At 52.3% G+C, this 9,347-nt stretch overlaps 1 long non-coding RNA gene across 1 annotated transcript in view; it reads left to right on the plus strand.

Annotated features, from left to right (window-relative positions):
- LOC147912090 (uncharacterized) overlaps window positions 1-7,525 on the plus strand; it is a 36,913-nt gene extending 29,388 nt beyond the window's left edge. The window contains exon 3 of the long non-coding RNA XR_015550179.1: window positions 5,867-7,525. This is a non-coding gene — a long non-coding RNA (uncharacterized LOC147912090). The remainder of the gene's footprint in view (window positions 1-5,866) is intronic.
- The last annotated feature ends 1,822 nt before the right edge of the window (window positions 7,526-9,347 follow it).

The following is a 9,347-nucleotide window of genomic DNA, read 5'->3' on the forward strand; positions in this document are numbered from 1 at the left end:
GTAAAGAACTGAAGGAAGTGAGGAAGCAAGCCCCATGGATATCTGGCAAAGAGCATCCAGGAAGAGGGAACAGCAAGTGCAAAGGCCCTGAGGCTGGGCCAGGCCTGGCCTGTTTGTGGAACAGTGAGGAGGCCAGTGTGGCTGCACCAGAGTGAAGGAGGGGAACAGTGGGAGGAGGAGAGGGCAGGGAGGTGACGAGGCAGAGGGAGCAGGGCCTTGTGGGCCGCAGAGAGGACTTTGGCTTTTGCTCTGAATGAGGTGGGAGCCATGGCGAGTTCTGAGCAGAGGAGGGACATGATCTGACTTAAGTGCTCTCAGGCGCCCTCTGGCTGCTGTGGGAGGAACAGATTGTGCGCGTGAGTGACGGGGAGGGGGCAGCCAGGGTGGGAGCCCAGAGACCAGAGAGGAGGAGGCGGCGCTGGACCAGGAGGAGATGGTGGGGCTGGACCAGGGCGGTAGCACTTAAACAGGGACCACTAGCCTGGGTATGTGGGGTGCCCCTGAAACCTGGACAGAAGTATTTTCTTTCTTTAAATTCCTTACGTTACTTTGAAAATTGTCTTTGGGGAAAAATATTTTTAAAATGCTCAATTATGTTATTTACAGATTATTTCCCTCCAAATGTGGGATGGGAGGGTAAAGCAGTCAGGGTTTTGTTTGCATGCAGCAGAAATGGATTCTGTGTGTCTTCCACGTACAGGATGGGTTTTCTGGAAATAATATCAGAGGTGCGCAGAATCAGCCGGAAGCTGTAGAAAGGGCTTGGAGAAGGGGAGAAACCGAGGGAGCTCTGGGGTCTCGTGGATGCCCCAGGGTTAGGAATTGCTGATGCTGACGGGGCGTGGCCACATCCGTTGGTAGACACTCCAGCGGCCAGTGTTGGCATCTTCATGCCCCAGGGCCTTCTCCAAAGTTGCCCAAGGCTGCACAGCAGGCTGGAAGTGCCTGGGAACCAGCGGTGCCTCCCACCTCCGCCACCATCAGCTGCCCTCAACCAATGACCGATGGTCAGGACCCTAGATCCCTCTGCCCTCCGGCGGGGTGACTCAGTCCCCCAGCGCTCCCCAGGGGGGCTGAGCCCCCGATGCCCAGGGGGGTAGCCTGCTCCTCGGTGCTCCTGTTTGGGCGCCCTCCCTCTTCTGTCTCACAGCCCCACCCCCCCAGTGTCTCCTGGAGTCACTTCCCAAATAAACGACTTGCCCATGAGTCCTTGGGTCAGCGTCCACCTCTGGGGGAAGCCAAGCGAAGACAATTGCGTCCCATAGCAGGAGCCCCAGCCCTGGGAATTTAGAGTCCACACTGAGAGGGGGCTGAGAAGTCGTGTCAGTATCGGCATCTTGAGTTGCCCCCAAATCTCCCAGTCATCTGGAGACAGTGGCCCCCGAGACAGGAGCCAGGCCCCGTGGGTGTCCCCAGGTTGGGGGCACAGCCCTGCTCAGAGCTCCCCCTCTTTCTACGCAGCTAATACTGGGTGCTGTGGGGAGGGGGCTGTTCCCAGCATGGCTCAGCGCATCCCTTCTCCTGGTCACCCGTGTTGTCACCGGACGCCTGTGCCCTTTCAGGCTGGGTGGGACGTTTGTAGGGAGTTTGTCCTCAGCGTGTCTGTGTTAGATGAGCCCTCCTCCTCGGGGGCCAGCAAGAGGACTCCCAACCAAGGTCACGCGGCAGACAGCTCTGGCCACATGCCACCCCTGCCTCTGTCCTTCCACATTCCCAGCGACCCTGGGCCACTCACCCAGGAGTGGGAGCCATGAGCCTCGGGTTGGCGAGCAGGGATCCCACGTCTGCCACGGGAGGGAGGCTGGTGTTGGAACAGCCCTTGTGCTAAGACTACTCTCAGCGGGGAATTCCCCCCAAAAGGGAGAGCAGGGTGCTACTAAAGAGGTGGAAGGTCGTGCCAGAGAGCCGGAAATACAGCCAACGGCAGCTCCCGGGGGACATGGGGTGCTGTCGCCTTCGTGATGTCTTCGTTGCGTTTACAACAATTTTCTGGAGACAGCAGAAAAGAAAAGAAGTGCTGCAGCAGGTGCTGCTGGTCCCCCCACCTCGGGCTGCCCCCAAAGTCACCTGCAAGCAGCCCCCTCTGTGCCCGCGGCTGCCCTCAGCTCTGCCTGTGCTGGTTTCCTGGACCGCCGTAACAATGGGCCACCAGCGGGGCTTCAGAACCAGAAATTTAGAAGTTCTGGAGGCCGGAAGTCCGAAACCAAGGTGCGGGTAGCGCTGGCTCCTTCTGGAGGCTCTGAGGGAGAGTCCGTCCCAGGCCTCTCTCCCAGCTCCTGGTGGTTCCAACAATCCCGGGCGTTCCTTAGCCTGCAGCTGTGTCTCTCCCGTCTCTGCCTCTGTGGCCACATGGCCTCTTCTCTGCGTGTGTCTCTGTGTTATCTCCTCTTCTTATGAGGTCACTGGTCACCGGATTCAGGGCCCACCCTAAATCCAGGATGATCTCATCTCAGGACACTTTGCTACGTCTGAAAAGACTCTTTTTCCAAATAAGGTGCCATTCATAGGTTCTGGGGGTCAGGATATGGACATATCTTTTGGGAGACCACTCTTCACCCACTACACTGAGGGCGTTGTCCTCAGCCCGTGTGGGTGTCATGGACCGAATGTGTGTGTCCCCCCAAATGCATATGTTGAAGTGCTAACCCCTAGTGTGAGGACATTTGGCAGAGGCCTCTGGGAGGTGACGAGGTCACGGGGGTGGAGCCCTCCTGAGTGGGATCAGTGCCCTTATAAAGGGGACCCCGGAGAGCTCGCTCCCCTTTACCCCAACGGCTGCCTTCAGCTCTCTGACTGTGTGAGTCTGTGTGAGCACAGGGCGAGAAGGCAGCCATTGGCACCTCGGAAGGGGGCGTCCCCAGAACCCGACCCCACTGGCACCCGTTCTTGCAGCCTCCAGAATGGTGAGAAATAAACGCCTGGGTTTCAGCCACCCTGTCTAGGTAATTCGTTATGGCAGCCTGAGTGGACTAAGACAGTGGGCAAGCCAGAAGTGCCATAATATAAATGCCTCCAGAGTGGCCCTTGAACAGCGTGGGATGGGGTTCAGTGGATGGATAACCTCTTCTTCACTCCTCAGTGGGACAGTTACGAGGGGTCTGCTCCATGGGCTCTCAGAGGGCCCTGGCGGGATTTGGATCTCTTTGCTAAGAGTGGGAACGTGTGTGTGGCAGACAGACTTGAAGGCGGCCCCCAGTGGTCCCTGTCTCCTAACCTAAGATGTTCCTGGATTTGTGACCCTCAGAAACTGGTAGATAATAAATCATGTTCTTTTAAGTTGCTAAGTTCTGGGGTGACCTGTTATGCAGCAGTAGCTAACTAATACAGTGCGCATCATCACTCCTCTTGTTGGCTGCCCTTCTGTGTCTTGTTTTCCCACTCCTCCCCTCTGCTTCCTGGGAGGCCTCCCTTAATAAACTACGTGCACTGAAATACTTATCTCCAGAGCTGCTCTTGGAAGGACTCAGACCAAGACATTTGTCATTACGATTAGGGGCCATCTGCTTTTGTTTCTATGAAAATCAGTGCAAGTTGAAAAACGGCAAAGAACAGAAAGTGTCTTAGAGTCTCCACTTGGTGGTCGATGTGGGTGGACTTGCAAACAGCGTCCATCCCAACCTCCTTCTGGCGTATCTTGCAATGCAGAGGCTGAACAGCGAAGCACAGCATTTCCCAGACTCCCTTGCAGCTAGAATGCTGGAGATGGATTAGGTCCAGCCAGCTGGAGGCACTCTAGACTTGAAAGGGGGTGTGAGTTTTGCTGCTGCAGCTGTTGGTACTGGTGAGGACGGTTGGTGAGACCTTGGTTTTTCACTTTTATTTCCTGGCAGAATTTCAGTGCCCAGCCCCTGGCTTTGTGAATTTCAAGAGAAGCTTTGGCAGCTGCAGTGGCAGCTTCCTGATCTCTGAATCGCCAACATGGAGTTGGGGTTTTGAACTTAGAATTTTGGGAAGTGGCCTCCTGATTTCTTCCTGTATTAATTGAGGTAACAACGGCTGCTGTAACAGATAAACCCTGTAACCCCGGTGTTCTTAAGATGACAGAAGGATGGGAAGTCAATGGAGTGCTTGTCCAATGGTTTCCCTTGTGAGTCTGGGGCCTCCAAGATGCAGAGGTCAAGATGAGATTAGCCATGTGAGAGATTTGCTAGAAGCGATGCTGGTGTGGGGAAACAGGGATGGAGCTAGGGAGGCTGGGAGAGCCGTGGGCGATGTACCAAGGGAAGAGCGGGAAGGAGAGAGGGAAGGAAGGAAGGGGGAAGGACAGGGAAAGAGGAGGGATGGAGGCAGCTTAGACGGCAGGGCAGCTCTGAGAGATGTGCCCAGGCCACTGAGCTCATTCGCTTGTGCCAGAGGAGTCCTGAGTCTCCCAGGACCTCGCCTGCCTCAGTGTCCCTGCCCTGCTCGGTCGCTGGTGGGGAACAGTCTGTGGGAAGCGTGGCCTCGGGTCCTGTGCAGTGCTGGACTTCAGAACCCAGCAGCTGGGGTCCTTTCCTCTGGCAAAATGTGTAGTAGATGTTTTTGGCAGGGTTATTCACAATTGCTAAGAGGTGGAAGCAACCCAAGTGTCCATCAGTGGAGGAATGGATAAACAAATGTGGTATACACATACAATGGACTATTATACAGCCTGCAAAAGAAATGAAGCCCTGACACCTGCTACAACATGGATGAACCTCGAGGACATTATGCTCAGTGAAATAAGCCAGTCACAAAAGGACAAATACTGTGTGATTCCACTTACATGAGGTCCCTAGAGGAATCAGATTCATCGAGACAGAAAGTCGGATGGTGGGTGTCAGGGGCTGGGGGAGAGGATGGGGAGTTAGTGGGAACAGAGTTTCAGTTTTGCAAGATGAAAAGAGTTGTGGAGAGGGATGGTGTGACGGCTGCACAACAGTGTGAGTGTACTTAATGCCACTGAACTGGACACTTAAAAATGGTTAAGATGGCAAATCTTATGCTACGCATTTTGTACCAGAGTTTAAAAAGAGGAGATTGTTTTCCCTGTAAGTTAACCCTGCCTGGTCCAAGGTACCTTTTGGTTTTTCGTTCATCGTTCGATTGATGAGTCACAAAAGTTTAGTGCTGCTTGTGTGGCAAGATTCTCACCCCGGAAGCTCGAGGTCGCACATTTCCCTTCTCCCCTGACATTCTGGTGAACACTGGCCCCAGTTCCGGCTGCCAGGACCTGCCTGTCTTTGCCCGGGGCTTTCTCTTGCGGCCAGAGTCTGTTTTGCCTCCACTGGGGCAGCCAGAAGTGCTGGGGGATCAAAGTTCCCTGGACAGCCTTCTGCTAATGACTGACAGGAGTCGGTGACCAGGACCCCAGCTCCCCAGCCCTCGGGTGGGACGACTCTCGGGACATGTTCTGTGCTGGCTCCAGACTCCCCTAGAGTGGTTAAGCTCTAGTAACTCTCTTGCCAATGTATCCTTTACTGGCTGCCTCCTCTTCCCTGTCTGACATCCCTGATCTCTACTGATGCTTCCCGGGGCTACTTCCTAAACAGTTGACTTATCTTCAAATCCCTGTCTCAGTGTTGGCTTCTGGGGGAATTCAAATTAAGATACACTCAATGTAGATTGAGTATGTCAAGTCTTTCCAACTTGAGCTTGGTTACGTGTGTGAGCGTGTGTGTGAAGAAAGCACAATTTAGAAAGGCGGAAAACTTACGAAGAGTTGGCATTGCTCCAACACAAGAATTTGTCTTGACATCTTGTAGAGCAGGTGGGATAGGACCCCCAGTAGAGCTACGTGTCCTGGAAATGATGCAGTTGATTCGTGATTTGAAGCAGGGTAAGAAAACCAAAGAATTGCATTTGCCATCAACCCAGAATTGCTAATGGGTCTTTTAATATTTTGCAGCAGGTTGCAGAGGAGCGGGCAGCCCCCCATCTCCCTTCAGCAGCTGGAAGGAACCGCAGACTTGCTGAGCACGAAGAGCAGGTGCACACCCGTTGTGTGCCCACTGGCACCATCCAAGAAGAATTTCCATTTTCTGACCCCGCTTTGGAAATGACAAGCCTGTCAATATCTGTAAAGGTCTGAACAATTTCTGTGCCAAACAGAACTTCAGCTGGAAGAAAACCATCGATCTTCCAGCTCAGCAGCACCTGTGACGCCTGGCACCACACCTGGCCCGGCGCTCTGGGGATGATGAGCATCGCGTGCCCTCCTGAATAACAGCCTCTCCACCGTCAGAGACCGCCAGCCCGAGACGGGCGTCTCGCCGCTCCTGTGCCAGCCACTGAATTCCGGAGAGCCCGGGTCCTGAGTCACTGCCTCTTCACGGGGTTGGTCAAGAAACAGAAGCAGAAAATGGATTCTTTTGTATTGCACAGAAGCTGGCTGGCTCTCAACACAAATGCTTTTAAGACCAACGCTTGACTGGGTTTTGGGTGGAAGTTTCTCATTTCTTTGCTCACTCTCAGAGCAATCTGACAGGGAGCTCAGCCAGGACTTGGTGGTACTTTGGGACTGTCTGAATGAGGGGGAAATCAAGGCCCTGTGGTCACCATTATGGATTTTGTGAAAAATATGGGAACTCTTTGGTCAAACTGCCAGGCTGTGAGAGGAGATCGGAGACTAACTCCGTGGAAATTTGCAATTCTAGCAGAAGACAGTTGCAGTGGAGTGGAGACAGAAATCTGCAGATATGCAATTAAAATTTACTGCCCCTGTTAAAACAGGTTTATAAGCTGTTTCTCGCTGATACAGCACCTGAGTAGCAGGAGGTGGTGTTGCCACCCAGACGTAGACCCCAGCTCTTGGTGCCCACGCCCCGCTTCCTCAAGCTTACCTGCTCCTGCTCACACCCGTGACCATCAGAGGGTGCCCGTGGGCACCGGGGCCCTTGCTCATACGGAGGGCCAGAAGTGCCCGGGGGTTTATCTCACTCCCCCACCCTGGGCGGCCAGTTGCTGGTGGGGTTAGGAGTCTGTTATGGACCGAATGTTTGTGGCCCCCCCATTCATATACTAGAGCCCTAACCCCCAGTGTGGCTGTATTTGGAGATGGGGTCTTTACGAGGTAATTAAGGTTAAATGAGATATTAAAGGTGGGCTCTGATCAGATAGAGTTAGTGTCCTTATAAGAAGAGGAAGAGACGTGGAAAGCCTGCTGTCTCTCTCTCCGCTCACGCACCAAGGAAAGGCCGTGTGAGCAGAGTGAGGAGGCGGCCGTCTGCAACCCAAGGGAGGAGCCCCGACTAGACATCCACCCTGCTGGCACCATCAGCTTGGACTTCCCGGCCGCCGGAACTGTGAGAAAAGACATGTCTGTAATGTAAGCTGCCCAGTCTCTATACTTTGTTACAGCAGCCCTAGCAGATGGAGAGGGAATCCAGAAGCCCAGGCTCCTTTGCTGGGGTCAAATTGATGCCCCAGGACTGCCTGCTGGTCAGGCTGAGCTCAGGACTTCACCTGGCATCCATCCTTGCGTGGCTTTTTCCCTTCCCTGTCCTGCTCCCCCACTCCCTCAGTGGTTCTCCTGGCGGTGCCCCTTAATAAACCATGTGCACCTGAATCCTTGTCTCAGGCTCTGTGTCTAGGAAAATCTGACCTAAGAAATCAGTGATGCAGAACTTTGCCAAAGGTAACCTCAGCTCTGAGTTGAGGACACAGAAACTGCCAGGACAGGAATTCAGCTTGCAGAGTCTGGTGGTTTCTATTAACGGGAGTTCTGATTCTTCCTGGTGTGAGTTAGATTCAGCACCGTCAGCTGCTACAACAGGCAGGGCCTGAAATCTCAGTGGCTCACACAACAAGGGCCGATCTCTCACTCGCGTGCAGTCTGAGGTGGCCGGGGCAGCCCTCTTCCATCTTGCAGCTGCACGAAGTGGGACACATGGTTCCCCAGGTTGTTGGCATAAGAGAAACACCAATTCTTAACTGCTTCAGTCTGGAAACGGAAGGCATCACTTCTGCTCACAGTTCTTTGGTCGAAACGAGTCATGTGACCTAATCAAAATGCAGGGACTGTTGGGAAATGTAGGAGAGCACGCGGGCTATTTGGGGAGCCCCAGTTTGTTCTCACAGTGGAGTTACAGCTTATATGGGGGTTAGGTTCTGAAGGCAGTGGAAAAGGCAAAAACTGTGTGTGGCCCAAATTGCCCTTGAAAATCTTTTAGGATGGCAACATCAGTATGACTTGCAGACTCATATTGTCTTTCATTATAGAAAATAATTAATAACAGAAAAATGTCTCTCTCTCTCATTTTTCAGGCAAAAATTAACAAATGCTCCTAAAGCTTTTGAAATTTTGCTAATAAAACAAAACTAAAAGTTGAATGTATTTTTGTGAATTTCAATGAGAAGGCATATCCTTTGGCTTGAATAAGAAGCTGAATTAGACCCCCAAAAGCACTACCCATGAGAGAAAACATTGACAAATTAGAGTTCATTAAGATTAAGAAATTTCCTGCATCAAAAGGCCCCATGGAGAGAGTGCAAAGTCAAGCCAAGACTGGGAGAAGATATTTGCATTACATACAGTCTCAAATGACTCATATTCAGAATATATAAAGAACTCCCACAAATCAGTAAGAATGATGACTGAATAACAAAATGGGCAAAAGGCTTGAACAGGCTGGGCGATTCTGCCTCGGGTGGTGGATTGGTTGGGCTTTGTGGGTGCCAAAATGAGGGTTGGTTTACTCTCCTCCACGTTTGTTAATTCTGTGGCCCAAGATAAAAGGGAAGCAACTGACTAGGGCATGTTCTTCTCTTAACAAAATAATGGAGTGCCAGAGCCAAACTCAGTCATGCAGGCCCCTTTAAATCCTTTGTTTGCACCTGCTAACATCCCACTGGCCAAAGCCAGTCATGTGATCAAGCCCAATGTCAGTGTGGTGGGAAAATATGCCTCACTCACAGAGGGAGGGCACTGCACAGTCACATGCAGAGGGTGTGGCTGTACTGCGTTTCTAGAAATGCAGTCCCACCTGCCATAGCTGTCATGGTTGGGTTATGGGGGGACGTAGGGGGCCCTTACTCAATGGGTCACAGATCTGGTCACAGATTGGCAGCCCTGGATCCAGCCATGCTTGGAGCCAGATTCATCCTTGAACTTGGCAGAGTCGCCAATGGGTACATTCCCCTGCCACTTCCCTTTTTGATTAAGCTGTTTTGAATCGAGATCCTGTCACCTAAACCACATGATTCCCAGTACCCACGCTCCCTCACGGTACATTAGATTGCTCATTTATTCTCACCAACAACAGCACTGGGTGTTCATATTCCTATTTAGTTTTTTTCCCGTTTTCCAGGTGAAGAATGGTACCTTGTTTGGATTCCATTTGTTTACCAACAATGATGAACATTCTTCAGACAGTTACTGGCCATTTGTA

This window comes from Ceratotherium simum, chromosome 39 (genome assembly GCF_057802395.1).
Source record: "Ceratotherium simum simum isolate JZ-2026a chromosome 39, ASM5780239v1, whole genome shotgun sequence".
NCBI lineage: Eukaryota > Metazoa > Chordata > Mammalia > Perissodactyla > Rhinocerotidae > Ceratotherium > Ceratotherium simum.